Raw genomic sequence first — 7590 nt, 5'->3', positions numbered from 1 at the left:
TTTGCCACTTGTCATTGCTTTCATGTACACAAATCTACTTCAAAAACTAGACAGTGTCCTGAAATAGTACTTCACTTCAGTCCCTTTGAAGCCGTTTCAGAATGAATTTACATTCCCCTAACACCCAGCAAATCACAATACGGTATAATGAAAAATACATGTTCACCGATGTGGCGTCTTGACCTCAGTAATGTCTGCAGTTGGAGAAGTACATGAAGTAAGACAGTTAACATTCACCACACGGTGATTCATGAAGCAAAGACTGAGGCTGAATATCTGAACTTGTTGCGCAGTCGAGACTTTAACATGATATTTTACAATGACATGATCATAAAGTAAAGCGGCCTCAACATTCAGGTTTAGCACAAATAGTTTAATTTAACACAAACACAATAAATGGCAGACAAAGCAATACAGTTGCTATGTTACAGTGTTTTATACTTAATCACATGATATTGCACAATGCAAAGAGCAACCGTTCCCACAAAGTGTTTCGCTAACTTTGACTCGCTGCTGCAGGTTTTCCTGTTTGCACTGCCGCCAGCCTTTAATTAGCTCAGTTATTTATTTGTAATGGGTGTGTCGGGTATCATCATAGTGTCTGCTGCATGCTTCAAATAGCTGTCGCTGTTAGTCTGTTGTCAACTTTTAACAGTTTTACAATAAGTAATTTCTGAAAGCTGATTATTGACGTATGTGGACAGTGTATTTCTGGGAAACTCAAAACCTGTTCAGATATCAATGTTTTCATTAGGTGTCATGTAACTAAACATGACACAACCTCCACAGGTGGAAAAACAACTGTGCTGTTTTAAGATGGTTTAAGATTATTGATCTTATTGAGGATAAATAAAATTATTCAAAAAAACATTGAATATTTGCAACTGACATCAGCAACAATGAGGGTTAGATTGAAGTTATTTTACCTTTATGTTCCTGTGTAGATTCTCCAGCCAGGATCTCACCCTAAAACTGTGCTTTCTTCATCTTTTTTTTCCCGCTGCCATCTTTGTTTTGACAGAAGAACACGTGGGATTTCTGTTCTCATGGGATTTGCTTAATTGCAATGGACTGATGAGAATTTTACCGTCCAGCAATTCATTCTAGCAAAACAGTCTAGTACTTGTATGGGTTCACTGTATCAGCAAGTACTGAAATCTACTGTAAGTACTTGTACTCAGTCTGGGGAAAAGTTGTTTCGGGACATCCACAGTTACCTAACATAAATGACAGGGGCTTAAAGTACTTAAAGAAGTAATGTCTACAAATCCATGTGTACTGGACCAACATTTGTTGCTGTCAATTGAATCTTAGAGAGCAGAAAACCGACGGTCAAAATGAGCAGAGATGATATTCACAGCTGATGCTGTTGTCTGGAGTAACTTCCAAGTAAACAAAACAGGGGCAACTGAGGGTTCAGTGTCTTGCCCAGGGACACCATGACATGTGGACTGGGGATTGAACCGTGATTAGCAGACAACCTGCATTAACCCCTGAGCCACAGGGCACCCATGTATCTATAGGTCATACCACATCTTTCAGTTTATCCTAAAGAGAAACGTGCACACATCGGCCACACGCCACGTTTCTCATCACACCCTCACACCACATCAAATGGAACAATTCTGCACAGCCTGTCCATCGTCATAGACACATTCTTCTCCCCCCAGAAAGTCAAAAAAAAAAAAAAAAAAACCCAACCGGAAAAAATGTTTTTTAAAATAACCGGGGATGAATGATTGTGACCTTTATTGTAAGCCAAGAAACAGGATGAGCTGAAGTATATAGTTGTGGTGGAGGAAGAAAGTACAGTGATCGTCATCCTGAGGCTATGAACAGATGCCTACACAATGTGGACAACAAAACAAGGGCTCACAGTCATTGTCCAGTACCAAAGAATGTGTATAGGTGTGTAACTGTCTGTGTGCGTCATAATGATCACATGTTAAGAGGTGTTAGTCAACATTTTAGACATTTTTAGCACCATCAACATTCTGGATCTATTTCTAACTTTACCATCAAAAAAAAAAAAAACATCAGGTATATTTTTATAAATTTAATGATGTAAAAAGCAGCCGCTCATCACGGGGGACGAGACAAACCATCTGAAGAATCTGGTCTTGGTCCAACATTAACACTTAAGGGATGTTTTAGGCATTTTACTTACAATCAAACATTCAAATCTGAAGTTTGCACAGCTGCAGTTGTTTGTGTTACTGCAACAGCACATGGATACATTTAAAAGATGTGATGCAGTGCTTCTTCAAGCATAATCATAGAAATCATGGCATCACTGGAAGCTCAGCACTGGTGTCGAATGATGTTATAGCTATTAACATTTGGCCCCAAATACCAGACCACGCTGTCACAAATCTGCATGGCCACATAATACGCAACACCGAGCGTATCAACAGAATTGAAAATGTAACAATAGCGATTCTTCTGAGTATGTTCTCATCCCACAGCGTCAGATAATGACGCTGATAGAAAAGCACTAAATGAGTCCAAAACATTTACCAGTTCTCCACAGCCATTCCTGGCTGCACAGTCAGGCCTGTTTTCCACTGCTGGCTGCCTTTTTACATCGAACACTACAGAGCACTTCTCCTGAAAGGCTGTTTCAAAGAAAAGCTACACCTGAACACGGAGGACTTGTTGAGGCCAACCACTCAGGTTTTTAGGGAGATCGAAGCTTGTAAGAAGCTGCTCCTAAACTTGGCTCCATGTCCAGCACAAATGTTTCCCAAAACTTTTTCTTGTCTGCACTTCCAATGTAATCTGCTGCACCCAAGAAAATACCCGCACACATCTAACAGCACCTTTTTGTTTCTTATACAACCACTTGTCTCCTGTCAGTCACTGTTAACGGCATGATTGCTGCCTAATCAGAACAACAAAGCCTTAATCCAGCACCCATGTTCAATTGAGCTCAGGGTGTAAACATGCAGTGCAATGTTTAGATGAATTTCCAGACGAAGAGTTTAAAGCAAGATATTTCCTTGTTGTTGTTGTATTAGTATCCTTGGTGCCAGGCCAAGTGTTGGCAGTCTGAAAATGTTAAAGTGAAGTTGATGCCTGTGCTAAGTCCTGTCCTCTCAGGAAGGCAGACAAAGATTTGCTAATTCCCATTAGTTAATTGCTTTTTGGTGGATGCTATTTTTGTCCACGTGTCCATGTGCTACTGTAGATGCACTGCAAAACTGAATCACACTGACAGAGAAGAAGTACAGATTTATTAACATGAACACATCAGGTCCACTGACTTTCAGACCCTTCAGGTATATTCGTGGCACATTCCTGTATTACAGTAGACCTGTGTACTTTAAGACACAATGAAAGCACAGAAACATCTTTTCACTTTATGCCTTGAATTATAGTTTTTTATAGCATAAGTTGAACTTTTAAGATGAGAGTTTACACTATTTCCTTCTTGGCACAGTGGCTCCGCTAATTAAAGCGCTAAAAATGTGCTTTCTAAAAGTCCCATCCAGTCTATAAATGTCCTTATGATCACGATGGGTCAAAGAGAAAAAGGAAGAGCTATTTGTAAAAAGGTGTGGTCAATGGAATGCATGTGAGTGCACGCACATACGTATGTGCTAAACATACTTCTTTAAATACACACTGCTTAAAATGTGAATTAAAAAGAGAATCTCCAAGTCTATAAAAACCTACCACTGGAGGTCTTAATAATGTCACGGAGGACCAGGGTCAGCATGTCCACCCCGAGCAGTCTGCAGCTACACAGCCCCATGCACAGCAACATGTGATACACTGTGTACAGAGATGGTAGAAGTACACAAACTCAGTACTCTAGTTAAAGTGCAAGTGCTGGTTTAAATAATTCTCCACTACAAGTACTTCAAATATATTACTCATTTAAAAGTACTAAGCCGATTAGCTACATTTTACTCACAGTAGAAAAAAGTCCCTTTAATGGCACTGATACTGGCAAAAAGTGCATTTCTCTGATTTTCTCTTCTCTGATTTATGATTCAGCTTTTAGGCAGTGCTTATTTAAGCGTAGCCATTATTTCCATGTTTCATGGACATATTTAATCATAGGTGCTGTGGTCTGGTGAGAATGAGCAGATATTTGGTTCTGGATACAGGCGTGTTACACCACAGGAGCAGGCTCTGCTTACTTCTGTGAGTTTGTAATCAAATGAATGTCACATTTCACTGTTAGTTCTATTGATCATATCTTCTTTATTTGTATGTTTTAGTCTATTTTGCAAATCATAGCAATGTTTGCATTATTCTCAGGATGTTTGCACAATGTTCTTACTGTTCCCTTTTTGTTCCGTCACACTGTTGACTTTGCAGCCAACCGTGAAGCATTTGGAACGGCAAGGTGGCTGGACTGAAATAAATGGGTTTGTAGAATTTCCCTTCTTTTAGCCAAACAAAAGAAACCACAGGCCCATGTAAACAACCTCATAGATCGCAAGATGGTGTCAAGTTCCCACATTTCCTTATCTGTGACGTAAAACTATATATATAAGAGGCTCAAAATGACCGTTAACGATCACAAACCATCCAGGAATAGACACAAAATGACAAAACCATGGAAACAGAGAGGGTTTCACTGCACATGGCCAGGGGACCATTCCCTCCTGTGTTCTCCACAAATACACGAACATCAACAAGCAGGGGTCCGAGCCAGATAAACCCAGAGCCACAAACTGAAATATGATCAAAGAATGTTGTGTGACCACAGACAAGGATTAATTGTACTGCAAATTAGAGAAGAAAAAGTCGTCTGTAGTATATTTGTATCCATCACGTGCCTGCAAACAGTTCAATATTACCTGGACCCCAAAAAGGATGACTTTACAAAGATTATGGATTAAAACAAACAAGCACAATAAAATAAAGAGTAGAATTTGTGATCAGAATCACTGACAGGTGAGTCAACTCAAAGCAAAAATCAATGTATTTAACTCCACACTAATACGTGCAAACCTGTGAAGGAGACTCTGTCCTTGCAGACCCCTGTGTCTGACCCCTGATTTGTGTTTCATCTGACTCAGTGTTTTACATTTTGCAAGTATCTACATAACGTGCTTCTTTCCAAAGTCTCCAGAACCAGCGTATTGGTTGGCGTTGAATGTTTCTGTATTGAAAAGTCTTATGACTGTTTGCACTATTGTGTTTTGTCTTATTTGGATGAATGTTCCGTCGTTTGCACTATTTGCATATGTACATTTTATGTTTCCTGCTTCGTGCTGGAGTTGAACTTTTTTTAGTGTAAAGTTATGCGTGGCCAGTGTGGTGGAGTGACTGTGGACCGTACACGCTACATAAAAACATTAAAACCTCTTGATACTGGAAAACAAAACTCCTTTGCAAAGGGAACAAAATGAAATGGATTTATTTCGACCTAGGAAAAAAAAGGAAAGAAGGAGCTGGGGGGGGTTCAATCCACAAATAGGGCTATAGTCTCTCACAGGGTCAGTTTACTGTCACCAATTAACTAAATTTGAAATACATTGAGATTGTGCATGTCAGCATGTTTGAAACCAGAACCTTGCTGCTATCAGGAACAGGTGTCTAAAAAAAACAGTACTAAAATCCATTGTGTCTGAAAACATCCAATCAGCCAGTTACTATATATAACAGAAAAATGAGAGGCCACACCTGATGCAGGACAAACACATTACTCATAGAATTCATTTACGTCTTTAATGTGAACCTGATGTCACCTCACCTGCTCTGTGTGGGTATAAAAGGTGCTGTGTGTTCAGGGACAGGCATCAACGAGGACACTGCAGAGGAACCTGAGCAGGACGAATCAGAGAACATCACAAAGTCAGTGAGCGACAAGTCAACAGGACATGGAATCTGTAAGTCTTTTATATTATACTTATGGATTGACCCAATGAAAAAAGACACTCCATAAATCTATTGTTCTTAAATCTCAGATGAAAAAACAAATGTTCAGTTTTGAAGATTGAGTATGAATGTTGGTATTTTCTTAGCTTCATTAACAGAAAAACTTTGTACAAAAGCTTGATTTGCTCATATAATACTGCACAAGAACCTGACTGACAGCTTCTCACAACAATGATGAAGTTGTGTCTCACACAGAATAAAAATGATTGATTCTCTACTTTACACAGAAAAAACTTTTAACAACAATCATGAAGATCTGTGTCATCATCTGTCTTCTCTGTGTTGGTGAGTTGAAACCATTTATTACTACGGACATTTTAACAAACACTCTTAACAAAAATCGCAAAAAACTAAACAAAATATTAATTGGATGCATTGATGTCACCACTGAAAAGCTTCAGGCAATGGACAGACAGAAACTTCTGCAACTACTACAACAACTATAGACACTACAACCACCCCAGTTACTACAACAACTGCAGAAACTACAACCACCCCAGTTACTACAACAACTGCAGAAACTACAACCACCCCAGTTACTACAACAACTGCAGAAACTACAACCACCCCAGTTACTACAACAACTGCAGAAACTACTACAACCACCCCAGTTACTACAACAACTGCAGATACTACAACGACCCCAGTTACTACAACAACTGCAGAAACTACTACAACCACCCCAGTTACTACAACAACTGCAGAAACTACTACAACCACCCCAGTTACTACAACAACTGCAGATACTACAACGACCCCAGTTACTACAACAACTGCAGAAACTACAACCACACCAGTTACTACAACAACTGGAGAAACTACAACCACCCCAGTTACTACAACAACTGCAGAAACTACAACCACCCCAGTTACTACAACAACTGCAGAAACTACAACCACCCCAGTTACTACAACAACTGGAGAAACTACAACCACCCCAGTTACTACAACAACTGCAGAAACTACAACCACCCCAGTTACTACAACAACTGCAGAAACTACAACCACCCCAGTTACTACAACAACTGGAGAAACTACAACCACCCCAGTTACTACAACAACTGCAGAAACTACAACCACCCCAGTTACTACAACAACTACAGACACTACTACAAACACCCCAGTTACTACAACAACTGCAGACACTACTACAACAACCCCAGTTACTACAACAACTGCAGAAACTACAACCACCCCAGTTACTACAACAACTGCAGAAACTACAACCACCCCAGTTACTACAACAACTGCAGACACTACTACAACCACCCCAGTTACTACAACAACTGCAGAAACTACAACCACCCCAGTTACTACAACAACTGCAGAAACTACTACAACCACCCCAGTTACTACAACAACTGCAGATACTACAACGACCCCAGTTACTACAACAACTGGAGAAACTACAACCACACCAGTTACTACAACAACTGGAGAAACTACAACCACCCCAGTTACTACAACAACTGCAGAAACTACAACCACCCCAGTTACTACAACAACTGCAGAAACTACAACCACCCCAGTTACTACAACAACTGCAGAAACTACAACCACCCCAGTTACTACAACAACTGCAGAAACTACAACCACCCCAGTTACTACAACAACTACAGACACTACTACAACCACCCCAGTTACTACAACAACTGCAGAAACTACAACCACCCCAGTTACTACAACAACTGCAGA

General features: G+C 40.0%; 1 long non-coding RNA gene across 1 annotated transcript; it reads left to right on the top strand.

Moving 5' to 3' along the window:
- The first annotated feature begins 5764 nt into the window (after positions 1 to 5764).
- On the top strand, positions 5765 to 6359 carry LOC137128506 (uncharacterized). Its single transcript, XR_010914584.1, has 3 exons — positions 5765 to 5846; positions 6123 to 6180; positions 6291 to 6359. It is a non-coding gene; the product is annotated as an uncharacterized lncRNA (long non-coding RNA).
- The last annotated feature ends 1231 nt before the right edge of the window (positions 6360 to 7590 follow it).

The sequence above is a fragment of the Channa argus genome, chromosome 1, assembly GCF_033026475.1.
Source record: "Channa argus isolate prfri chromosome 1, Channa argus male v1.0, whole genome shotgun sequence".
Classification (NCBI taxonomy): Eukaryota; Metazoa; Chordata; class Actinopteri; order Anabantiformes; family Channidae; genus Channa; species Channa argus.
Note: the sequence above shows the minus strand (reverse complement) of the source record. Positions and strands in the feature narration are given on the sequence as shown.